Source organism: Prunus avium, chromosome 8, assembly GCF_965620075.1.
Source record: "Prunus avium chromosome 8, drPruAviu1.hap1.1, whole genome shotgun sequence".
NCBI lineage: Eukaryota > Viridiplantae > Streptophyta > Magnoliopsida > Rosales > Rosaceae > Prunus > Prunus avium.
Window position 1 is genome coordinate 1,013,107 of NC_142291.1, and position 27,026 is coordinate 1,040,132.

The following is a 27,026-nucleotide window of genomic DNA, read 5'->3' on the forward strand; positions in this document are numbered from 1 at the left end:
AAAGACTGGTCTTCTTTGTGCATCTGCTGGTTGCATATGTAATAATGTTGGAGATCGAAGGAGGTTGTGTTGGTTGCACTTTTTTTTTTTCCGATAGGTTGTTGTTTGTACTCCAGCTTGGCTGATTAAAAAATTCCTATAGCTTTTACTGCTGAAAGTTCTTAATTTTTATCATCAAGAGTGAGTTGTATGTTGACTTTGAATATTATTCTCGATTGCTCATTTTGTTTGTTTCTTGATAAATTATTTGGAAATGGAGTAGGCAGGTTTTCATTTTCCACCTGCCTTGCATTGTTGGAAATGGAGTAGCAAATGTTGAAAAAGTCTTCAAATTTAGTTGCAAAGAATGAATTGTCAATTGCTCACAAATCATATTAAATCCTTAAACTCATAACTCAATTTAAAAGGCAATATATTTTAATAGAAGCAGCTCATTACATGCTTGGAAGTTGGAAGGATGGAGTGGACTTGTATGTCAGAGAACCCCAACAAATATTTAACCCACCCACATGTGTCATATAGTAATACAAGTGAGGGAATATTTGCAATTTGGTGTGATTAAGAAAAGATTTCTAATTTCTTCAATGGGTTATTTACACTAACACCCTTCATGAGGGTTCAAAAATTATAACAACACCCTTTAGGAATGAGTTGTGTTTCAATATAGGCTTCGAAAAGCTTACACATTTGGAGTCGCTTAGGGCCTATCAGTACCGTTTTCATAGAATGTTTTTAGAGAATATTTTTTAAAAATCAAAACGAGAAAACAAATTTGCATTTTCAAAATTCTAACTACAAAAAGCAAGCTAAATCCTTGTATCAGTTTCGTGAGCTGCATAATGTATGTATGGTTAATTTAATTGATAATCATATTTCAGTTTCGCTGTAATATCTGTTGCAGAATCAAATTGTAGAAAAACGGCACAAAGATCACTTTTTGCTTAGATGGAAATATTGATCTTCTTTTCTTGCTTCTTGTTAATCAAAGCCGCCATGTTGATAATGTTGGAGACTGAAGGTTTTTTTTTTTTTTTTTTTGTGGTAACAAAGAGGGCTAAGCCCAAACAACAACTAAACATAAATCAACCTAGACCTTAAGAGGCCATCCCTGTCTTCTTGGAGGACACCAGTAATACCACCAGGAGGCAAAGCAAAGCAATGAAAACCCAATTCCATCTCATGCCCCATCTTAGCCAGAGAGTCAGCAGCAAAGTTAACCTCCCTGAAAACATGAAAGATGCTGCAGTCCCAGGAACTCTTCCAATAGACTCTGCACATATTTAGCAAAGTAAGGAGGGGGTGATATGGCTCCACCTTAGCATTCAAAAGGTGCAAAACAAGAGTAGAATCAGTTTCAACAATAAGCTTTGTCACTTGCAAACTTTGAGCTAGCTTTAGACCATGATACAACGCCCACAGTTCAGCCACCAAAATCTCCCCATGACCCAAATTAGCAGAAAAACCTGCTACCCACTCACCAACAGAATTGCGAATAAGGCCCCCAGCAGCAATAGCACCGCTAGGACCAATTCTAGACCCATCAATATTCAGTTTCATGGTAGAAACAGGGGGAGGCTTCCACGCCAGCAAAGTTTGCATCTTGAGCCTATGGACCCCACCCTTTTTATTAGCAAAGTCCCATTCCACAAGAAACCACAAAATCCATTCATTGGGTGGATCAGGATAGTGGAAGGAAGAGTCAAAGACAGAGCAGCATCTCCATTTCCATATGAACCAGCAACCAGTCGCAAAAATATTACACCATCTCAAGTTGAAAGAATTAACAACAGCAGTTTTTAGGTTTAAACACAACCAACAATTAAAGTCAGTAGCAAAGGATACCTTAACACAATCAGGTAAGGATAAGGAGTTCCATATTGCTTGAGCTCGAGGACAACGGATGAACACATGCTGAAGCGATTCCATATGGCAATGACAAAACGGACAAGCTGAATTATTTGTCATTTTTCTTCTTGTTCTCTGTACATTGGTTAGAATTTTATTTTGGGATAGTAGCCACATAAACACTTTTAGTTTGGGAGGAATCTTAAGCTTCCAAATAAAATACCAGCTATCATCAACCCCTTGAGACAAGCTGGAGCAAATATTATAAGCAGATTTAACCGTGAACTCCCCATTGGGACTAGGACCCCAAACAAGTGTGTCAGGAGAAGAACCATCAAAGTCAGCAGGAGTGCTAATAATTTTCTGGACCATATCAATATGTAACACTTCAAGGAGTTTGGGAATATTCCAACCAGATTGGGTAAAATAATTGGCAACCACTTCATGGACATCAATCTCCTCAATATTGAGAGGCGTAGAGTCAATTAGGATGCCATCCAAAACCCAAGGATCTGTCCAAAAATTAATTCTATTCCCATTTCCCACTCTCCACTTCCTGCCCGCACTTAGGATTTCAGCACCAAATAGAATGCCCTTCCAGGTGCTGGATGCACAAATAGAGTTCACATTATAGTTATCAAAGGACGTAGTCCCCTTCAAGTATTTCTTTCTCATCATGTTAGTCCAAAGCCCATCATGGTTATTGGTAATTCTCCAGCTAGCCTTGGCCAGCAACGCTTGGTTCATCGAGGTAGACCTTTTAATCCCAAGCCCTCCAAGCCTTTTTGGCTTACACACAATATTCCAGTTCACCAGATGCACCTTACGAGCAGTCACAGTACTACCCCAGAGGAAGTTCCTATTAGCCTTGTCTAGGTCTGCACAAACAGAAGCAGGAAGCCTAACAGTTTGCATTGTGTAATAAGGGATGGTAGAAGTGACTGACTGAATTAGTGTGAGTTTACCAGCCAATGAGAGGAGATTACTCTTCCACGAGGAAAGCCGAGATTGGACCTTATCAACAACTTCCTTATAAGTATTTCTAGAAATTTTACCTTGAATAAGTGGAACTCCAAGATACTTACCCAGGTCGGGGGAGAGATGAGAGCCACAAATTTTAGCAATTTCAGTAGCCACCTCTCGCTTAGTGTTTTTAGAGACAAAAAGCATCGATTTCTCAAAGTTAACCTGTTGACCAGAAGCACAACAGAAGGCATCCAAACACTCTTTCATAATCTGGGCTTGCCGCATAGACGCCTCACCAAAGAGGATGAGGTCATCAGCAAAAAACAAATGTGAAATGAGAGGACCAGATATCGCAGCCCTCACAGGCCTCCAATCTTTACTAAAAACTCTAGAGGAGATAATATGGCTAAGTTTTTCCATGCATAGAACAAATAGGTAAGGAGAAAGGGGGTCACCTTGTCTCAGCCCACGCTTTGGATAAAAAGGTCTCAGTCATCTCACCATTCATAATAACTTTGTACTCCACGGAAGTCACACAGCTCATGATTAGTTGCAAGGAATGCCCACCAACTCCAATTTCTTGAAGAGTTTTCTCAATGAAATCCCAACTAAGTCTGTCATACGCTTTAGATAGATCAATTTTCCAAGCAATAAAACCTTTTTTCCCTTTAGCTCTTCGGAACCGATGCAGAACTTCTTGGGCAATGAAGATGTTCTCAGAAATTTGCCTCCCAGGCACAAAGCTCACTTGGTTTGGGCTAATAAGGTGACAAAGAAGGGGCCTCAATTTGCTGACAATAATCTTTGAGACAACCTTATAAAGAGAATTGCAAAGACTAATAGGCCGAAACTGCATCATGGTTTGAGGACATGGAACTTTAGGTATCAAAGTTATCAATGTAGAATTCAGCCCCTCAGGAATAGTACCAGTACGAAAGCACCTTATCACCAATTGTGTGACATCTTCTTTCACAGTATTCCAGCAATTGTGAAAAAATATAGCTGGAAAGCCATCAGGCTCGGGGGATTTAAGGGGTCCAATATTGAACATCGCTTCTTTAACATCTTCAGGAGAGACATCAGTGCAGGCCTCAATAATTAAGTTGTGGTCAATTTGGGGAAACAATTTAGGAAGAGAGCCCGAGAACTCATGCAATTCCTTATTGTCAAATAACGCTTGGAAATAGTCCACAGCTAGCTTCCTTAAACCATTTGTTTCCGTCACCCAATTTCCAGTATCATCTTTAAGCCTTTCCACTCTATTTCTCCTTCTTCTCACCAAAGTAGTGAGATGAAAAATTTTAGTATTTCTGTCACCATTTTGGAGCCAAGAGATTCTGGATTTTTGTCTCCACAGAATATCCTCTTGATCAAGTATTGCATCATATTCCATTTGAAGATCTTTCTCTAAAACAATGAGAGAATGGCAATAATGCCTACACAAAGCAGATTCAATACCTCGCAGTCTAGCCGATATAATCCTTTTCCTGTGAGTGAGGTGACCAAAAACATCCTTATTCCATTGTAGCAACACTGGGGAAAGTAAATTAAGCTTATCATGAGCCTCACCAGCAGCATTGGCCCATTCGTGTTGGATGAATGTATCAAACTGGTTATGCTTGAGCCACATAGCTTCAAAGCGAAAGGGTTTGAAGTTAGGGGAAGGGATTTTATCAGAGGATAAGGAGATGAGCAGGGCGTTATGATCTGAGTTCTTCCTTACAAGATGTCTAACGAATGCTTCAGGATAAAGAATTCTCCACTCCTTGTTACAAATAGCCCTATCTAGTCTTTTCATTACAAACTTACCAGCCTCACGTTTATTAACCCAAGTGAATCTTGGGCCAATAAAACCCAAGTCAATCATACCTTGATTATCAAACCAATCTTTAAAACCCTTGCTCCTGCCCAAAGTAGTGCCATATTTTTCCTGCGCATAGAGAATGTCATTGAAGTCACCAGCTAGTAGCCAGGGCAGCTTCCACGCACTAGCAATAGTGTCAAGAGCATTCCATAGATTCACCCTTCTAGATGGACAAGGATTTCCATATACTGCAGTGAATAGCCAGGCGGACCCCTCTCTATTTTCAATAAATATAGTCACAGATTGGTCTAGACACTTTATCACCTTGATATTGCATTTATGCTCATCCCATAAAACCCAAATTCCACCCGAAAATCCTACAGCATCAGAAACTTCAGCATTGGAGAACCCCAGTTCACCCAAGCAGCCATATGTTGTGCTGTATGAACTTGATTTTTTGTTTGATGGTGTGGTGTTTTATTTACTTATGTATTTTAACAGGGCCAACTGTCATTTTTTGAGTTTTTTTTATAGAAATTAAATGGTGCATGATTTATTTATAGTTTTAGTACTAAGAATGGGTATTTAATTAAATATCTCATAAATAAAACACAATGTTGTTGATAAACAATAAAATGTTAAGGCAATGATAAAATGCCTAGACGGTTTCAGATTTTACAAGGATGATATTAAAATGAGGAGCAAAAACTGTTTCAACACACAAGCACTGTCGCAGTCGCAATCAACCAAAACGTGAGCCAACTCCGTGACTAAATCAACTGCAGGTAATTGTGATTTTAGAAACTGTAGAAGGTAGAACAACACATTAATTTAGATGGTGACGACAGACTTCCATGACATAAAATATTAAAACTTGGTGTAATAATAGACTACTTGCCCATCTTCCTTTTTTCTTTTTTTTGACTCACGTGCACTGTGCACATGGGCTGGCAAACCCAACAAGTTGGGCACACTTGGTCGTCATTCTCATCTTTGTTTCCTCTCTCCTTGTTTTTGGCAGTTCTTCTACTTCTACGCTACAGGTATAATACGCTTTTCCCGTTTGATTTCTTTATTTTATTTTGTGGGTATCTTTGTAATTCTGAATACTTATTATATCATCCCATTCTTGAGAGATTTGTATTTGCTCAAAATTGTCGCAAAAATCTTCAAATTACTAACAAAATTGAACAAGTTAGCTTCTGGGTGTTACTTAAATGTTGTTAGATTGTTGATTTGGGAGACTTTGTTCCCAACATTTCATATGTATTTCCAATTTTCTATTGGGCCCTAGAGATGTTCATCACTGTTTGTTTCCCTTACTAATCACATCTTTTAATTTAGTCCCGAGTCTAACTTTAAATGGCGTTATGTTTTGACAAGAAAGTTGGGTCTTTTCCATGTGTTCTTCTTTGTTTAGTTGCTCGAGTTTAATCACATTTTCATCTCTCGATATTACGCGGGATATAATCTATAATGTGTTTCCTTTCCTCTGAATCAAATCAAGGGCATAACTTATCTGCACTTGGAATTGTGAAGGCTCATTTTGTTCTCATGCTCACTACCTATATGAGGAAAGTCCTCCATGGATTGCATCATGGAGTGAGAGGAAAAAAATAAATTTAAAACATGTGAATATTGCATCGTAGCTAGGTTCATTTTAAGCATGTCAATATGCATACGAACCATGATATCTTTACAATCAATCTTGCTGTACTTGTATATTTCTGATTACGTCATTACTTGGATTTCTTGCTGCTTGTTTTGAAGCAATGTTATGCAAAACATGGCTTTGTTAGTTTAATCCAACACTTATTTGAATTTTCCAATGCACATGTATCTGGCGATCAGCTTTTCATGTGAGTTGTGCTTTGTGATAGGAACCCTCTTCTATTTGAGTGGTAAATTTTGTTTTACTTATAGCTTAATAAATATACTAATTTATGTTTCTATACAGAAGAAACAACAAAGTCAAAATATTTCCATAACGTTTTGAAGTTCTTCTCAAAAGCAAATCTGGTGCCAAACAAAAGAAGATGCAATGGGAGCCTCCAGTGGACCAAGGCTTTCTGGGATGCAGAAACAAGTCCTCAGTCTATACAGAGGGTTTCTGAGGGCAGCCCGTGCAAAATCTGCTGAAGATCGACAGCAGATTGAGTCACTTGTGTCAAGTGAGTTCCGCCGCAATGCCAAGGAGGTAGACCGCAAAAATTTCCTTTACATTGAGTACTTGCTTCGCCGTGCTAAGAAACAGCTTGATCAACTCATGAGCCCCGATATTGTTGGATTATCAGCCCTGAATGTCAGTTTTTTGCAGACAAAACATCCTACAAAGTGAAGTAAGAATTTCATCTATTCTTATTTACTTGACGAGCCAAATTTAGTTTGATCCATTGTTTAACACAGAGCAACAGGGGAAGATAAATTTTTGGCTGAAATTTCCATTTTACTATGAAATTTCAATGTAAGCTATTTAGAAAGCTCTAAATTGTGCGATTCATTGATGGTCATGGCCTGTTTCAAGTCCTGTTTTCTGTGTTGCTTATTGTTTGTTAGACGATAAATAAAGACCAATGATTGATTTGTGACAAGTTGCGATAGAAGATTGTGGGAATGGTAAGCAAATATTACTTTCGAAGACTGATCAGTAAATGGATACATAGAAATATAATTCAAAGTTGCGTTTAGTATTAACAAACTTAATGGCTCGCTAAAGCAAGACCCGAAAAACAAAACTGCAACAAACTAAGAAATGGAGAAGACAATAAAACCCAGAAGATGATACGACCATAAAACCTCAAGCAAAGAATGCTCATTGCACAAAAGCATCTTTATTACAATTAAAGCAGTCCATTGGATAAAAAGAAAATGGTATTGAAGCAAATCATTGCTTTTCTTACTATGAGCTTATTATTTTCATGCGATATAAAAGAGGATTTGCTTATATTGCCCAATCTTCCATCTAGTATAACTGATATATCTGTCTTATAAAGCAAGACAAATAATATGAGAATGAGGGTTAAGTCAGTTGGCCAATGCATTAAGCTGGACCCTTTGCACTCAAGTTCGAATCCCACTCCCCTTAAATTAGATTAATTTAGAGACGATTATCACTTGCATTAAAAAAAAAATAGAAACATATATATAGAAGTTTACCAGTTTTGATCTCTCTTTTGCATTTTCTTTCTCAATTTTAATTTCTTAGTTTATATATTTCATCAACTTCATCCCATAAACCATTAACCTAAAGAAGTGAACTTTATGCGACTTCCTTTCACTCTTCCCCTAACATGTGCTGCCTTCTAGACTACATTGACTATGAGGGATGCTGCATTTTAGGTCCAGATTAATCAAAGTCTGACACCACATATATCTTCCTTTAATGGGGAGCAAACTTATATAAATAATTATATGACAGCACTCCTATTCAAAGGAAAATATATTTTAATACAAGTTGGAAGGAGGAAGTGGACTTACATGCATAAGACAAGTACACAGAGTTCGTTCTCATTTTCACTACATCACTTGCTTCTGAGTTCAGAGAACCCAAGATATAATTAATCACCCACATGTCAGTCTGATATAGTAATCTAAGTGAGGGAACACTTGCAATTTGGTGTGATTAAGAAAAGATTTATGGAGCACCAGAATCCCGTACAAAGTTGAAATGGTCACTGAAATTATTTTGAATTCTGCTATAGTTATGTCACTCTCTACTCTAATTTTGGAATGTTATCTACTGATTTCCATTTAATTATGTTTTCAACTCTCACAAAATTTTCTTAGAGAGATGGTAAGGGCAATTCCATTTCTGATCATATGATTTTGTGATTAAGAAGATACAGTAGAAGAGCAAATATGGCCTCAGCTGCAACTGATCTCTTGATTGGCAAAGTTGTAGGCATTCTTGAGAGCGAAGCATCCTCCATAGTAGGTGTTCGTGATCAAGTTGATGAGATTAAGCAAGAGCTTATAAGCATGAAATCCTTCCTAAAGGATGCTGAGGGGAAGAAACCGCAGACAGAAGGAGAGGAGATATGGGTAGCTAGCGTGAGAGATTTGGCCTATGATGTTGAAGATATCATTGATGAGTTCATGTACCACATGCATGAGCTGCAGAGTGGGGTTAGATTTGCAAGCTTGCTCCGCAAAACCATTTGCTTTCCAAACCATTGGAACAGAGGTCGATTTGCAAGGTGGCTCCACAAAACCAGACACAACCCAAAGTATCTTTGGTATAGGAGTCGATTTACAAGGTGGCTCCACAAAACCATTCACATTCCAAAGTATAGGGGTCGATTTGCAAGCTGCCTCCACAAAGCCATTCACATTCCAAAGAAACTTTGGTATAGGCGTCAAATTGGCAAAAAGTTACAGAAAATCACAAAAACCATCAAAGACATTACAGAGAGGAATCAAAGATACGATATTGATCCCCTGGAAGGAACAAGTTCAGATGACATTCAAAAATGGGTGAAAAACCAAGCAGAGTCTTCCCTTTTTATCAAGGAAGACGAACTTGTTGGGATTGAAGACAAGAAGCAAATATTGATGGGATGGCTGATGAACGGAGAGCAACAACAAGCGGTTGTCTCTGTGGTCGGGATGGGAGGATCAGGGAAGACAACTCTAGTTGCAAAAACCTTCACCAGTGAAAGTGTGAAGAGACATTTCAGCTGTTATGCTTGGATTACGGTTTCCCAAAGTTATGTGATTGAAGATTTGTTTAGAAGCTTGATCAAGGAAGTCCACCAAGCAACGAAGGAAGAGGTCCCTGCAGCTGCAGACTTAAATTCCATGAGCTATAGGGAGTTGCTACATATACTCGTAACCTACTTGGAGTCTAGAAGGTACCTAGTTGTATTGGATGACGTGTGGGATATAAAACTTTTGAAAGAAATGAGGATAGCACTTCCAAATAGACAGCTTGGAAGTCGAATTATGCTCACTACTCGAAAAGAAGACATAGCCTTCTATTCTTTTGGAGTAGAAAGCCATGTTCATCATATTCAACCGTTGGAAAAGAATGAGGCTTGGGAGCTCTTCAGCAAGAAAGCATTCTCAACTTACCATAATAAACGTTGTCCACCAGAGCTTGAATCATCAGCTTGGGAACTTTTGGGGAAATGTAAAGGCCTACCTCTAGCAATCGTAGCTTTAGGTGGTCTTATGTCTTCCAAGGAGTCATCTACGGAGTGGAGAAAAGTCCGCAACAGCATAAATTGGCATCTAATAAATGATCATTTCCTAGAACCTGTGAAGACAATCTTGTTTCTCAGTTTCAACGATTTGCCATATCGACTGAAACATTGCTTCCTATATTGTTCAATTTTCCCAGAAGATTATTTGATTCGAGCAGAAAGGCTTATTAGATTGTGGATAGCTGAAGGCTTCGTTGAACATGTTAAAGGGGTCACACTGGAAGAAGTTTCTGAGAGCTATCTTATGGAACTCAATTTTCGTAGCATGTTGCAGGTTGTAAGGTGTCCAACTATAAGACAAGCATGCAAGATGCACGATCTTATGCGGGAGCTTGCTTTGTCCACATTAGAAAAAGAAAAGTTTTGTGTTGTCTATGATGGGAGAGAAGTAATGGAAGAAATCAGAGCTCGTCGTTTGTCAATTCAAACATCTGAAGGAGAAATTAAAGTATGCAAAGGTATGTCGCAGCTTCGTTCATTTCATGTGTTTGTCACTGGCGTATTCTCGCCGTCTATTTCAAGTACATTGCTTTCTCAATTCAAATTGTTGAGGATTCTAGATTTGGAGGATGTACCAATTGAAGAACTGCCTGATGGTCTTGTGTACTTATTCAACTTAAGATATTTAAGTTTGAGTAGAACTTCAATTAAAAAACTTCCAGAATCCATAGGACAGCTTTGCAATCTTCAAACCTTAGACATCAGCGACACAGAGATTGAAACACTTCCGAAAGAAATTGCCAAGTTGGTAAACCTACGCCATCTAATTATGTATCGATATAGTGGAGCATCTTGGGAATTTAGATATGCTAAAGGGATTAGAGCACCATCAAATATTTGTATGTTGAAAAAATTGCGAGTTTTGTCATTTGTTGAATCAGACTCAGAAGGAAACTTTTTAAAACTTGTTGGGAACATGACCCAACTTACTCACTTTGGCATTACAAATGTAAAAGGAAGTAATGAGATGAACCTTTGTGCTTCCATTCAAAAGATGAAGCTCCTCCGCTACCTGTATTTATTGGTAACAAGTGAAGAGGAATTTCTTCGAATCGATGCACTTGCTTCTCTTCCAGGTCCTCCGCCACACCTTCAAAGGCTTCTTTTGAGCGGCAAACTAGAAACTGTACCAAGTTGGTTTGGTTCACTCAGAAGCCTCACAGATATCAGTCTACGTTGGTCTAGACTTAAAGAAGATCTACTACCACACATTGAAGCACTGCCCTGTCTTAGAAGGCTTATCCTTGTTAATGCCTTTGTTGGGAATGAGTTGTGCTTCAATATAGGCTTTGCAAGGCTCACACATCTGGAGTTGCTTAATTTCCCCTTCTTGAAAAACATAACAATAGAAGAAGGTGTGATGCCGAAACTCCAGTTGTTAATACTTCATTGCTGCATGAAATTAAAGGCATTACCACATGGTCTTGAATTCCTTAGGAATCTAGAAACATTGAGATTGGGGTCTGTTCCGATCAAAATTATAGAAAATATACGAGAAGGAGGCGTGGATCATCCAAAGGTACAACACATCCGCGAAATTGACCAAATTTACAAAACATCATCTGCGACTTCTTCTGCAAGGTGAAAGCTTGCCCCATGATTCTTTCCCCACACCGTAAGTTTTCTGTCCTTCCGTTGACTTTCCAAAGCTTAATCTTCTTAGATCCTTTAACTACTGTTATATAAGCCACTTCTCATTTACAAGTCTGTTATATGTGCATTCATTTTATTTTGATTATGGTATTGCTCTGTCTCGTCATATCCCTTTACAGCCTCAAATTGGAGAAGCATGGTGCACTACTTAATATTTGTATTTTCTGATCAAATGTTGTTTGTGCTGATTAAACAATTCCTAGTGCTTTCACTGCTGATTTTCATTTTAAAATTTTTTTAAATCTCATTAAGAGTGAGTTTTTTTTATTATAATGAGTTTAAATATTGTGCTATTATTACCAACATTATTAGAATTATTATTACTTTTACAATTCAGGAGCTCATAATTCTGGTATCCTTGCAATTATTAATCATATTCTTAAATAATTCAATTGTCTCAGCCATTAATAAAGATCTCAGGCCGTTCAGTGAGGAGTTATCCAAGTTCACAGACTTCAGAACCTGGAAATTATAATGTTAAAATATGGAAAACTTTGATTACAAGTAATGATTCCTCCACAGAACCATATTCATACAACTTGCTTATTTTGTTCTCTTCTTCTTGCTAACTTATTTGTAAATGGAGTAGGCAGGGTTTTCATTTTCTTCCTGATTGCACCATTCCCCTGCCTTGCATTGTTATTATACTCTGACTATGTTGAAAAAGTCTTCAAATTAGTAGCAGAATGAATTGTCAATTGCTCACAAATCATATTAAAACCTTAAATTCATAACTCAATTTAAAAGGCAATATATTTTAATAGAAGGATGGAGTGGACTTATACTTGCCAACTTCCACTAAATATGTCTTGCTTTTTTCAGGCTATCAGGCAAGAATGCGAATGGAATTAGCAATGATGTCGCATCTCTCTTCCTTGAGTGCAATCTATTAGAGGGGATGGTCTTGCAAAAAAATTTCGTCAACTATGTTATTTTGATCAAACAAATTTAAACGGAATACAAGCAAGTTCATGTTTTTCCCCATACAATTATACGTGTTCCACGATTGTTAAAAGTTTTCCAGAGCAGCAGAAGATGATTATCAATGTACAAGTAGAGGAAACTCTCAAAATCAAATTGAGCATTAGATCCTGATTAGTGCTTCTTAAGTCATTACATAATCAAATAGCAAACACACTCACGAATTAAATTACATAAGATTCCATAGTCTCAAAGCAAAACTCACTAATGATCAAATGGCTTCAAATAAAACTTGGGATAGTGATGGAAAATAATTAAGATTTGCAGCCTCGCACAAGACAGCAAGGGTTCTTCTAGGCGCAACCGGGTAAAATCTTTCTTTCAGTCTCATACGTCAAAACTTCTGCATGGCAAACAACAAAAGTGAAATGATAATCAAACAGAATTTCAATACAAAATTCTTGTGCTATCGAAACTAACTATTGCAGACCTTTAGTCCATGGACAAAAATACATGGCCTTAACAAACTTGTGGATGACAACAGTTCGTACTAGAATAGTTTATATGATGCAAGACTAGGGAACTCAAGGCATATATAAAAAACGAAAAAGGAAAACGAGGAGACCAAAAAAATAATTAAATAAAACCTTACATACCTCCTTCCAAAACAACTAGGACAAGCTTTCACGACACATCATCCCCAGTGCCATTCACATTCCAAAGAAACTTTGGTATAGGCGTTGTGGAAGCAAAATATCTCATATCCTAGGTCAAATAATTAAGCCAATCAATTTGGGAATTATTTGACCTAACTCGGAGTTACTCGATTTAATTGGGAGTTACCTGATTTAATTGGGATTTAAATCAAATCCCTAATTACACCAACCTCACCAAATCTGGGAAGAATAATTCATTTCCATCTGTGGAAGTATTCTTCTGAAACTCTAGCCTCTGAGGCTCCTATAAATAGATGGCTACACACAACGGTTGAGGTACGTCTACAAATCCTATCTGAAATTCTGCAGAAATTCCCCCTCACAAACCCTAGCCTCCAAAACTCTCTCTCTCACACAAGGCTCCAGCCACCACACACGGCTCCGGCCACCCGGTTCTCCCCATGAGAGTTCCGTACCCTTTTTAGCTATTGTTTATCTATGAATCAATCGAACTAACTTAGGCATCGGAGGGCCTTTAGCCAACACCTTCCGGGTGTAGTCCTCCTATTCCAATCTATTTTGCAGGGAGAAAGAGACAACGAAGAAGAAAGGGGAATCAATCGATCGAATATTCTTGTGGGACGAAAATCGCTCCCACAGGAGTCAAATTGGCAAAAAGTTACAGAAAATCACAAAAACCATCAAAGACATTACAGAGAGGAATCAAAGATACGATATTGATCCCCTAGAAGGAACAAGTTCAGATGACATTAAAAAATGGGTGAAAAACCAAGCAGAGTCTTCCCTTTTTATTAAGGAAGACGAATTTGTGGGGATTGAAGACAAGAAGAAAATATTGATGGGATGGGATGGTTGATGAACGGAGAGCAACAACAAGCAGTTGTCTCTATGGTCGGGATGGGAGGATCAAGGTGTTGTGAATTAAATGACTAACTCACTGCCCTTTTAAGATCTTGTTGTTGATGGACTTTGGACAAAGAACTCAATGATGGATGAGTCTTACACACACACACAGAAATTAACCAAGCACAAATGACACAAGTGTTTATAGAGGTTCAGCAAATTGCCTACATCCTCTTTGGTGATCACCTTGAGAAATTTCACTAATGAAGATAGGTTACAACTTTGGTTTACAAAGGAAACCCCCTTAGAACACTACCCTCACAATCTGTTTTCTCTCACACCCTTGCTCAACACCTTGATACACTTAGAGAACTCTCTTGCTCTCCCCTTGGTTTTTCTGAACAAAACTGAAAACTCCAGCACTCTCTCAACACAAACTTCTGCTTCAGCCACTTCCTAATTATTCAACTTGTTTTCTCCTCTTGCGTTATCTTACTTCACCCCATTTCCTACACAAGCCAATGGACAATAGATAAGGCACCATCTTTGTCCTCCACGTTCCTCCTTCAGTCACTAACTTAGACTAAAAGTCAGATCAAGTAGGTAAATGATATCCCACTCAGCCACCTCCCACTTACACCAGAAAATGGAGAGTGATCTCTTCAAAATAAGATAACCAATTAGCCATGAGTGCTCTCCCAACTATCCAGCAGGTAGTCAACCTTCATTTAACTCAGAAGTGACCCACTAAGCCTCTGAAATCTTGTGGAAAGCGATAGCCCTCGAAAACACAGTTGAAAACACGTAAGAAAACGTCACAGCACGATGGGAGCGACCGGTCGTCAGGAATGGGCGACCGGTCGCCAGAAGTTTTCCCTCCAGACTTTGAATCTGTTTCTAAACGACCGGTCGCAAATGTCACGCGACCGGTCGCAAAGAACTGACGACCGGTCGCTCATTGATTTTGCTCCAGACTTCGAATCTGTTTTAAAACGACCGGTCGCAAATGTCCTGCGACCGGTCGCTTTTAGGCAGATTCAAAATCTTCATTCCAGCGCCAAAACAACCTTGTATCCTTAGGTGAGCCATTTTTCCAACACAAGGAAGACAACTCTAGTTGCAAAAACCTTCACCAGTGAAAGTGTGAAGAGACATTTCAGCTGTTATGCGTGGATTACGGTTTCCCAAAGTTATGTGATTGAAGATTTGTTTAGAATCTTAATCAAGGAAGTCCACCAAGCAACGAAGGAAGAGGTCGTTGTAGCTGCAGACTTAAATTCCATGAGCTATAGGGAGTTGCTACATATACTCGTAACCTACTTGTAGTCTAGAAGGTACCTAGTTGTATTGGATGACGTGTGGGATATAAAACTTTTGAAAGAAATGAGGATAGCACTTCCAAATAGACAGCTTGGAAGTCAAATCAAGCTCACTACTCAAAAAGAAGACATAGCCTTCTATTCTTTTGGAGTAGAAAGCCATGTTCATCGTATTCAACCGTTGGAAAAGAATGAGGCTTGGGAGCTCTTCAACAAGAAAGCATTCTCAACTTACCCTGATAAACATTGTCCACCAGAACTTGAATAATCAGCTTGGGAACTTTCGGGGAAATGTGACGGCCTGCCCCTAGCAATCGTAGCTTTAGGTGGTCTTATGTCTTCCAAGGAGTCATCTACGGAGTGGAGAAGAGTCTGCACCAGCATAAATTGGCATCTAATAAATGATCATTTCCTAGAACCTGTGAAGACAATCTCGTTTTTCAGTTTCAACGATTTGCCATATCAACTGAAACATTGCTTCCTATATTGTTCAATTTTCCAAGAAGATTATTTGATTCGAGCAGAAAGGTTAATTAGATTGCGGATAGCTGAAGGCTTCGTTTAACATGTTAAAGGGGTCACACTGGAAGAAGTTTATGAAAGCTATCTTATGGAACTCAATTTTCATAGTATGTTGCAGGTTGTAAGGTGTGGGAGCAATTTTCGTCCCACAAGAATATTCGCCTAAGATTCCTTCTTCCCCTTTGCTTTTCTTTCTCCTTGCAAAACAAATCAAAGTAAAAGGACAACACCCGGGGGGTGTTGGCCAAAGCCCCTCCGATGCCTAAGTTAGTTCGATTGATTCGTAGAGAAACAATAGCTAAAAAGGGTACGGAGCTCTTGTGGGGAGAACCGGGTGGTCAGAGCCGTTTGTTGTGGCTGGAGCCTTGTGTGAGAGAGAAAAAGTTATGGTGACTAAGGTTTGTGAGAGGGACTTTTTGCAGAGTTTTAGATAGGATTTTAGACGTACATCAACCCTTGTGCGTAGCCATGTATTTATAGGAGCCTCGGAAGCTATGGTTTCAGAAGAATAATTCCACATATGGAAAGAATTATTCTTCCATGATTTAAATCAAATCCCCAATTAAGGCAAGAATCAAATAATTCCCAATTAAATCAAATAACTCCCAAATCGATTGGCTTAATTATTTGACCTAGGATCTAAAATATTTTGCTTCCACAAATGCCCACCAGCTTCTGCATGGCGCGTGGTGGCATGGAGGAGGTGTGAATTAACTATTGGGTTGTCCAACTGTAACTGGGCTTCCTTATGCGACATGGGCTCTTGAGTGGAAGAGGTCTTTGACTTGGGCTGTCCAGCTGTAACTGGGTTGGTGGCGTCGGGCTTACTGCTGGAGCGGGTGGCAGTTTGGGCCGGTTTCTTTAAGGTTGGACTGGTCCAAACTGCTTCAAATTTTTTTTTTTGGTTGCTTTTTTGTGCCACAAACTAGGAATAGTCTGAGTCAAGAAGATCATGAGTGGAATACGGACGCACTAGATGCCAACGGCATATGGGAAGGGGAGGTCGACGACGGTCTGCTCGTTCCTCTCACCTTCAATGACGTAAGTCGTACCCCATTGATATGCTATAGTCTTTCTAGAATTCTTTGTTGTGCATCTGATTGACTTTCGTCTCCTACTTGCAGAAAATGACATCCGCAAGAAGCTCGATCTCGGCCTGAACATGACCAAGGTTCAGCAAGTTCTGAACATCCCTATCAGGTTCCATGAATGGCGTTGGTTGCTGAGCGAACATCGGAAGGAGGTTAGTGGTCTGCCCCCTGCTGAAGATGTTGGAAGATGGAAGCTGTATGGCTCGGACCTATATGATCTACTAGCTGATCAGGAGGAGTCCTCAACCGAACTTCTTCCTTCTGCCACAAGCAAGTCTTCCTCAAAGAGGGGTCTAGTGTGCCGGGATCAAGTGCCTTGTCAGCGCGAACAGCAAGAATATCAATAGCATGCAGGAGGTTCGGGATATTCTGCTCAGGTCTCCCCCCGAACTACCCAAAAATAGGGTTTGGGTCGCCTGCGCCAATCCGGGAATTAAACTGAGAGAACTGTACCTCTGTCCATCAACCACGACTTGTCTGCGAAGCCACGAATAGTCAAGCTTGGATACTTGGATTGCCGGAACGATGCTCCTCCTTATTGCCCTCTCGAACATGAAGATGGTGAGCAGCTCTATCTTGATCTACCACCTGCTCAAAGTAAGCAAATCAATATTGTTGATGTAGAAGTAGTTGAAGAGCAGGTAGCAGATGAAGCTGATGAGGTTAGGGCAGACGCAGAGGAGCAAGTAACTGGGGCTGCTGAGCAGATGGTGCCACTTGAGCAGAATGAGGCTGTTGTCAGCGCAGTTGATCAAGAGGCAGTTGAGGATGTGATCGGCTAAGGGTCATCTGTCGAAGTCCCCTAGTAGATGTAGTTCATTTTTTCTATTTTTGAACTTTGTAATTTTCTTTCAATAAGTGCTCTTTAATTGACCACCTTATTTCTTGTTGAACTTGGCTGGTTGGCCGCTTTGCTATGGAATTTTCAGTTGTCTTTCAAACTTCAATTCTCATTGTATCTTGTAATTGTATGTTCGGAGACATAGCGCTTGAAAGAGGCTCCATTGAGTTTGTACTCATGAAGTAGCTTGCCTACAATGGAGGTAAGGCTTGTCGCCTGTGTGCATATGTCGGGGACATAGCGCTCAAAAAAGACTCCATGAAGTTTGTACTCGAGAAGTAGCTTGCCTTCAGTGGAGGTAAGGCTTCAATGGGAGTAAAGGAGGCTCGTCGCCTACTAGGAGCCCATCTGGTAAGCGAAGAGCTTCATGGGTAGTATCTCCGAAGGTGGTGGGCATTCCATTGTCTCGGAATTTCTTTCCCTTCTAGAGTGTTGAGGGTGTAACTGCCTCTGCCCCCAGGTCGACTGATCACGTAAGGGCCTTCCCAGTTGGGCTTCATCTTCTTTAACCCTTGCCATGGTGCTGTGATGAAACTTTTTCTAAGCACAAGGTCCCCAGGTCGAAACTGTTTCTTGCCAGCTAGGATCCTTGTCGATCTACATTAAGTCTGGCTGCTCTGCCTCTTTTATGAGTGGCTGGTCAAGGTGCTCGACCGAGATAGTGCGTCTGAACTGGGTATCCAGCGCTGATCCTAAGCTTGCCAGTGCGTCTGCGTGCGCGTTCTCTGCTCGGGGCACTTGTTGGATGGTGAAGGTAGGAAACGCCTTCAACAACTTTTGGACTTTGTCAAGGTACAAGATCATCCTTGGGTGCTTTGCCATGTATTCTCGTGAGGCTTGTGATGAGTACATAATTATCACATTTATTATCCCTACATTATATTTGTTAGTAACTAATTTTATTTAATTTGATATTATTTTGTGTGTTTATCTCTTTGTAGCTAGACTTTGAGGTTCATTGGCTATGTTCATACCCACCACACATAAAAGAGTAAGAAAGAAAAACATGAAGTGGATGAAGCAACAAACAAGACTTAATGGAAGTAAACAATTGTTGTTTGGATGGTGGCTTGAGAAGATTTGGAATCATGGAATAATAAATTTATGAGTGCAGCAAATTAAATGAAGAATGAAGATAGAAGGTGCCGCACTTAGCCAAAATAAAAGAGATTGAATAACAAAAGTAAGAGGAAGTGGAGTCATCAACACAATGAATTAAGCAAAAGGAAGCATTTGATGGCAATTGACGGGTGAAACACTTGGTAGTAGCAAGGTGGAATAATAGTTTAATCAAAGCAAGTTGCAACATGAGCAATTCCCATTCTCTATAAATAGAGTGTTGCCATAGAAGGAAAATACACCAAGCTCACAATCTTCTCTTGAGCTCTCTCTCCTTCCTCCAATTCTTCTAGTTCTAAATTTCTGTTTTAGTTTTATTTTATGGGGAACTAACTCCCTAGCTAAGGCTAGGGGGAAAGCTTTTAATATGAGTGTGTAATTGTTATTAGTTTGATCCAAACTTAATCTTTAATGTGAATTTGTAGTTTTTTGTTCAAATGGAATTTGTAGTTTTATTTTTAATTAATTGATGAATGTTTGATAATCTATTTCATGGGTTCAATCATGTTTTTCCCATTGTGTAGTAAAAACTTTCATGCTTTTAAAAGAGAAGAGAATTACTAAAGATTAATAGAATTTCGATGAAGTTTTTTTTTTTGATAGTTTGTTGCCAATGGTACAAGTTATGCTTAGAATACTTCTAAAGGAAATTAAAAAGAGCTTTAATTATTTTGAACAACTACAATGGAAAATATTTTGTGGATCAAATTATTAAGAGTTGCATGCTTATGTTAAAAGTGGAACCCCAATGCCTTAGTGTTTTAATCAATTAAATTTTCTCTAAATCAAATCTTGCATAAATCTACCTCTCAATCATAATTGTTCTTTTTCATCTCTGTTATTTTCTTTACACTGCTCTCTGTGGATACGACACTCGGACTTCCGAGCTACACTGCTATACGACATCTCCCTTGGGTTTTGCAAAGTGGTGAGAACAGCTTGATTTGTGATCAGCTGGGAATCTGAGTAGATGGCCAGCTTCTTGATTGATAGCTCCTTTGTCAAGCGCAAGCCAGCAAGCAATGCTTTGTATTCTGCCTATTTGGTTAAGGCCGGGAAGCCAAGCATGATAGCTTGCTCCAACAGGATTCCATCCGGGGTGATGATGACGACGCCTGCCACGTATCTCTGTGTTGGTCAGGTTCAGCGGAGGTCTTGTCTGCTCTCGAACTTTCCTTCTTGTTGCTGACTAGGTTTTCTTCTTCGGCCGATGAGGTGAATTCCGCGACAAAGTCTGCTAAAGCCTGGGCTTTTATTGCAGTCTTCGGCCGGTAGAGGAGGTCGTTTTGGCTTAACTTTATAGCCCACTTCATGAGTCGTTAAGACGCGTCATGGCTGTGGAGGATCGACCTCAAAGGAAATTCGGTCATGATGATGACTTAGTGAGTTTGGTAGTAGGGCCGCAGCTTTCTCGCGGAAACTACAAGGGCCAAAATGAGCTTCTCCAATTTCTCGTAGTAAGTCTTTAGATTCTGGAAAGCTGCTTCGCACTCCTCGTCCCATTTGTCTTTTTGTCCATTATTCAATGCTTTGAAGAATGGTCTGCACTTGTTTGTAGATCTCGAGAGGAATCGGTTGAGGGCCGCTACTCTGCCCCTTCAGACTTTGTATTTCCTTAACTGTTGAGTGACTAAGTATCCCATGAATCGACCGAACGATAGACCGAACGTGCAATTACTTGGATTCAGCTTCATGTGATACTGGCGGAGCAGGCTGAATGCCTCAGTGAGGTTCTTAATGTGGTCTGCGCGCTCAGGGGCTTTGACCAGCATGTCATCCATGTTGACTTCCATGGTTTTGCCGATTTGCTCCTTGAATATTTTATTCACGAGCCTTTGGTAGATTGCTTCGGCTTTCTTCAACCCAAAGGGCATAACCTTGTAGCAGTAGGTTCCTTTCTCGATGATGAAAGAGGTCTTCGCCTTGTCGTCCTCGTGCATCAGGATTTGATTGTAGCCGGAGTAGGCGTCCATGAAGCTGAGTAGCTGATTGCAGGAAGTTGAATCCATGAGCTGGTCGATTCTCGGCAATGAGAAGTTGTCTTTAGGGCATGCTTTGTTGAGGTCGGTATAATCGACGCAAACTCTCCATTTTCCCTTTTCTTTTTTTGCCACCAGAACAATGTTGGCTAGCCACTCTGAGTACGAGACCTCTTCGATGAAGCCGACAGCTAGGAGCTTGTCGATCTTGGCTTCAATGATCGCAACTCACTCGGGAGAAAAGTTGCTTCTCTTCTACGCACTGGCTTGTTGGCGAAGTTGACATGGAGCTGGTGGCAGATGATGTTAGGGTCGATTCCAGGCATGTTAGATGGCGACCATGCGAACATGTCTTTCTTGTTTTGAAGGAAGGTGGTTAGCTCCACCTTCTCGTCTAGGCTTAGGCGCGAGCCAATCCACGCTTTTCTGTCTGGCTGGTCAGGATCTAGGGGTACTAACTCAACTTCTTCCTCAGGCTTCCAGCCTTCTTCAAGGGAGCTTTCTGGGAAGATTCCCTCATCTCGATCCTTCTCATTTTGGTTCTAGGGCGAGCCGATCTGCGCTTCTTTGTCTGGCGGGCCAGGATCAGGGGGTACTAACTCAACGTCATCCTCAGGCTTCCAACCATTTACAGGGGAGTCTTCCGGGGGCATTCCCTCACCTTGATCCTAGGTCTTTCATTGCTATTGTGAGGTAGCAACTCCCCTCTCGTTCGGGCTTGCTTGTCTACTGGGAGTGCATCTTGCCACGTCGGCAGCCTGCATTACTGGTGTGAACTGCAACTGCTTGCTATTCTTGAGCCCTTGGGCCGTGCATCTCATCGGCATGGCTTGGTCATTGTTGATCTATCCGATCCCACACGACTTCGATCTTACTGATCTATGGTCGGCCCAAGATTCTGTTTTAGGGGGAGATCTCATTGATGACCATGAAGGTTTGCGAGCAGACCACCGACGGTGAGTGGATTTCATGGTCAATCATTCCCACAGTGATCGACGTGACCCCATTAAAGTCGGTGAGCGACCTGGCAAGTTTGTTGATCTTAGGCTCCAATCCCATCTGTTGGATAGCAGATAGTTGCAGGATGTTGGCTGCGCTACCCTCGTCCACGTGAACTCGATCGATCACCTTGTTCAATTTGGGTGCAGATGACTAGAGCGTCATTATGCGGCAGATCAAGCCCGATCAAGTTCTTCTTCCGAAAGCCGATTACGAGGGTGTCCTCAATGACTAGATCGCTAGTTATGACTTGGGAGATGTAAGTCGCCTGCGCGATCTTTCTCTTGCGCTCCTTGGTGGTCAGCCCAGTCTGCTGGGAGTCGGCAAGGATGGTGTTGATCTGTATTACTTTTTGGGGAGGTTCCCTGGTAGCTGCATCACGGTCCTCGATCTGCTGGATGGCTTTCTTTGCGATGAATTATGTGCAATAGCCATCTCTAACCAACTCCTCGAGGTGCCTTTTACTGGTGTCCCTCCTAGCCAGGTCTTCCCTCAGAGACGGTGGCCTCTTCACCTATGGCTTTTCCTTCACTTGTCCCAAGATCTGGTGGATCAGGATAGTAAACTCAGTGAAGGTTCTTGTTTCCGAGCCTCCCTCTTGGGGCCGTAATCTGCGCTTGTCTCAGGTTTTGAGCTCGAACTTGTTGCTCTTTTGGCTTGACTGCCTTATCAGGTGTTCAGCTTGCTTGCTGGCTTTCTTCGCGGCAATACGATCATCGTCCCAGAGTGCGTAGCGCTCTGCCGTCGCGAAGACTTCTGCCAAGGTTTGGCTAGGAGTTATGGCCAGCTCATGGTATAGCTCGTGTTCGGTTGGCAAGCCCTTCTTGAAAGTTGAGGATGTAACTAGGTCATTGCATCCTATGATGTTCGCCTTCTTAGCCTTAAATCTTCTGAGGTAGTCTCGAAGAGATTCGTCTGGCTTCTTACGCAGGTTGAACAGGTGGTCTGCATGCTTTATGACCGTCCAGTAGGAGGTGTACTCCTTTGCTTAAATGAGGGCGAACTCCTTGAAGCTGCCTATCGAGGAGGACGGTAGAGTGTGAAACCAGTCTTGAGCTGCTTCTCGCAGAGTCATCACGAACACTTTGCACATCAGGGCGTCGTCTGCCTTGTATAGGATCATAGCGCTCTTGAAGTGCCTCAAATGGCACTCGGGGTCAGAGTCCCCCTTAAACGGAGTGATGGACGACGTTGTGAACCGCTTCGGCGGTGCAGCTCATTCCACCTCATCTGTAAAGGGCGAGCAGTCTATCGATCAATTTCCCTGCGCAGGGCCTCCTCCGTGCTTCCTTTAAGTTGGAGACCTTGGAGTTGGTCATTCACTAGCTTCTCGATATCTTCTACCTGTAGGGCTGGTGGCTCGGGTTGATGTCTTCGGTGCCTCGAGCATCGCTGGTTAACTTCCTCCTCAGCTGCCAAGGGTCGATCCCCTTGGTTGCTCTGCCCGTGGGGCAGATTAGGAGATTGAGGTTGTGAGGATTCCTCTACGGCTTGTCGTCGTGTATTGGTGATCGAGCAGGCTGGTGAGCGTCGGTCGTTGCGTTCGTCGCGTGTTTGTTCACGAACTCGAGCTCCTTGCGAGCCCATCCTAGATTGGATACTTCCTTGTGGGCCTAAGCAAGCGTGGATATTGGACTGTGGGCCCAGCCTCTCGTGCACATTGGTCCTTGGACCTAACCTCAAACGAATAGTCGACCGACTCAAAGTATGGCTTGCAGATGTCTGCGTGTCATTAACGCGATCTCATTCTCTCCCCTACTCGTTTGTCCCTGTCTGACCAGCCTTAGACCTCTCGAACTACTAGCTGGCATGCTCGTGCGCCCTCCTCTCCTCGTCATGGGGTCCAAGGTTAGGGCCTTGGTTCAAGTTGATTTGCCTGAGTAGCTGGCCAATCAGGTTGTTTTGATCGTCGACTCTCTGTGTGAGTTGATCAACCCGTGAGTTAAGGTCCACCTGACTGCGCGGGTCGGGTAAAGAGGTGTGCATCGAGCCCAATGGCATATGGGCTAGGGCTCTATTAGTCGCGTACACAAGTGCATACGTCAAGTATGGTTGCAGAGGAAGGAGAGAATGGATTTGCTCCAAGACTGGGATGACGTCGAAGTAGCCGTGGGGCTGTGCAGCAAATCCGGCAGCTGAGTGGTGTGGCTGCTGTTGTGTTCCAACGGTAGGATGGCGTGGCAAAGCAGCTCCGGCAGTCGGTGCTTACGGCTACAAGGCTGTGGAGGTCACGGGACCATGTGGCAGTTGTTCTGCAATTCCAACAGCTGTCTATGGCGGCTGTTCTACAATTCCAATAGCTAGAGGTGGCTGTAAAGCACTAGGATGGGGCCGCAAGTTGTTGGCAGCCACGGTTTCGTGCGGTTGCAGCGAGGTTTCCACCACAAAACTGCGAGACGGGCCCGTCGTAGTGGTGTTACTCTTCATACGTCTTGTATCGACCATGGTTGATTGGAAAAAAGTGTGGAAAATGGATTTGGAACACGCTTTGCGTATTATTTCACGCTCTCAATGAAAGCACCAATTTGTGGGAGCAATTTTCGTCCCACAAAAATATTCGCCTAAGATTCCTTCTTCCCCTTTGCTTTTCTTTCTCCCTGCAAAACAAATCATAGTAAAAGGACCACACCCGGGGGGTGTTGGCCAAATGCCCTCTGATGCCTAAGTTAGTTCAATTGATTCATATATAAATAATAGCTAAAAAGGGTACAGAGCTCTCGTGGGGAGAACTGGGTGGCCGGAGCCATGTGTGATGGCCGGAGCCTTATGTGAGAGAGAAAGAGTTATGGTGGCTAGGGTTTGTGAGAGGGAATTTCTGTAGAGTTTCAAATAGGATTTTAGACATACCTCAACCCTTGTGTGTAGCTATGTAGTTATAGGAGCCACGGAGGCTATGGTTTCAGAAGAATAATTCCACAGATGGAAATGAATTATTCTTCCATGATTTGGAGAGATTGATGTAATTAGGGATTTGATTTAAATCAAATCCCTAATTAAGGCAAGAATCAAATAATTTCCAATTAAATCAAATAACTCCCAATTAGGTCAAATAACTCCCAAATTGATTGGCTTAATTATTTGACCTAGGATCTGAGATATTTTGCTTCCACATAAGGTGTCCAACTGTAAAACAAACATGTAAGATGCATGATCTTATGCGGGAGCTTGCTTTGTCCACATTAGAAAAAGAAAAGTTTTGTGTTGTCTATGATGGGAGAGAAGTATAATGGAAGAAATCAGAGCTCGTCGTTTGTCAATTCAAACATCTGAAGGAGAAATTAAAATATGCAAAGGTATGTCGCAGCTTCGTTCATTTCATGTGTTTGTCACTGGTGTATTCTCGCCTTCTATTTCAAGTACATTGCTTTCTCAATTCAAATTGTTAAGGATTCTAGATTTGGAGGATGTACCAATTGAAGAACTGCCTGATGGTCTTATGTACTTATTCAACTTAAGATATTTAAGTTTGAGTAGAACTTCAATTAAAAAACTTCCAGAATCCATAGGACAGCTTTGCAATCTTCAAACCTTAGACATCATGAGCGACACAGAGATTGAAACACTTCCGAAAGAAATTGCCAAGTTGGTAAACCTACGCCATCTAATTATATGTATCGATCTAGTGGAGCATCTTGGGAATTTAGATATGCTAAAGGGATTAGAGCACCATCAAATATTTGTATGTTGAAAAAATTGCAAGTTTTGTCATTTGTTGAATCAGACTCAGAAGGAAACTTTTTTAAACTTGTTGGGAACATGACCCAACTTACTCACTTTGGCATTACAAATGTAAAAGGAAGTAATGAGATGAACCTTTGTGCTTCCATTCAAAAGATGAAGCTCCTTCGCTACCTGTATTTATTCGTAACAAGTGAAGAGGAATTTCTTCGAATCGATGCACTTGCTTCTCTTCCAGGTCCTCCGCCACACCTTCAAAGGCTTCTTTTGAGTGGCAAACTAGAAATTGTACCAAGTTGGTTTGCTTCACTCAGGAGCCTCACAGATATCAGTCTACGTTGGTCTAGACTTAAAGAAGATCTACTACCACATATTGAAGCATTGCCCTGTCTTAGAAGGTTTATCCTTGTTCACACATCTGGAGTTGCTTAATTTCTCCTTCTTGAAAAATATAACAATAAAAGAAGGTGTGATGCTGAAATTCCAGTTGTTAGTACTTCGTTGCTGCATGAAATTAAAGGCATTACCACGTAGTCTTGAATTCCTTCGGCTCATGTTTGGTGGGCTAGACTGGACTGGATATATTCATTTAAAATGGATAAGAGTCTAGTCTGTTGTTTGATGGGCTTAATTGTATCACAGACTGAATATTGGACCTTGGATCCAAGTCTCAAATACCTACGGCTCTGGAACCCAACCTCAGATGTGGGTTTACAACAACACGAGCTCCTCTTCATCTCCGCGAACGCGAGCTCCTCTTCATCTCCGCAAATTCGAGCTCCTCTTCTCTTTGTGAACGCAAGCTCCTCGTCATCTCCCTCAGCCTCCTTCACATCGTATGTTCTATGGTTTTGCCTTCTTCTCTCTCCTCTCACTCTCCCTCTCTTCTCCTTTCTCATGCCTTCTCAAAATCTTTGATTCTGTCAAATCCAATCTCGCAATCTCCTGGTATTTGCCGTTCTCATCCTATTCTCTCTTATTATTTTTGTTTTTTTGTCATTATTTGTGTGATCTGGGGTTTTCTTACCGATCTCAAATCGGTGTTTGTTGTGCAAATAGGGTTTGGTTTTGGGAAATTTGGGTGTCGTTTTGGTCTTGTTTAGCATGATCTGGGGTTGATTTGTTTGTTTTTTTGGGGATTCATGTTGTGGTTGTGCCATGGGTATTCACGATTTGGATTGATTTTTTCTTTCGAAAATGCTCAGATTTTCTTGTGGTGAATCTTTCAAGTTTCATAGCTTCATACAATCGATGTTTTCTTTTGTTTCAATTTAACGTTTGTTTCTTTTGCTATTCTGTTTTCCAAAATTTCAAAATATATTTTATCCAGTCCAGTCCAAAGTAGGTATAACATCAAACAATAGACTCAAAGTCTAGTCTTGTCTTAACCAGTCCAATCCAAAATACAAAGTTAAATCCAGTCATATCCTATCCGTGCCACCAAACGAGGCTCGGACTCTAGAAACATTGAGATAGGGGTCTGTTCCAACGAAAATTATAGAAAATATACGAGAGGGAGGCGTGGATCATCAAGGCACAACACATCCGCGAAATTGACCGAATTTACA

General features: G+C 41.1%; 3 pseudogenes across 1 annotated transcript; all 3 read left to right on the forward strand.

Annotated features, from left to right (window-relative positions):
- The first annotated feature begins 5,532 nt into the window (after positions 1–5,532).
- On the forward strand, positions 5,533–7,392 carry LOC110764636 (uncharacterized; annotated as a pseudogene). The gene is made up of 2 exons (XR_015826476.1): positions 5,533–5,658; positions 6,573–7,392. The product of XR_015826476.1 is annotated as an uncharacterized LOC110764636 (transcript).
- A 1,000-nt stretch (positions 7,393–8,392) lies between these two features.
- Positions 8,393–11,636, forward strand: LOC110745596 (disease resistance protein RPM1 pseudogene; annotated as a pseudogene).
- Positions 11,637–13,507: 1,871 nt separating this feature from the next.
- LOC110747370 (disease resistance protein RPM1-like) lies at positions 13,508–26,068 on the forward strand (annotated as a pseudogene).
- Positions 26,069–27,026: the final 958 nt, after the last annotated feature.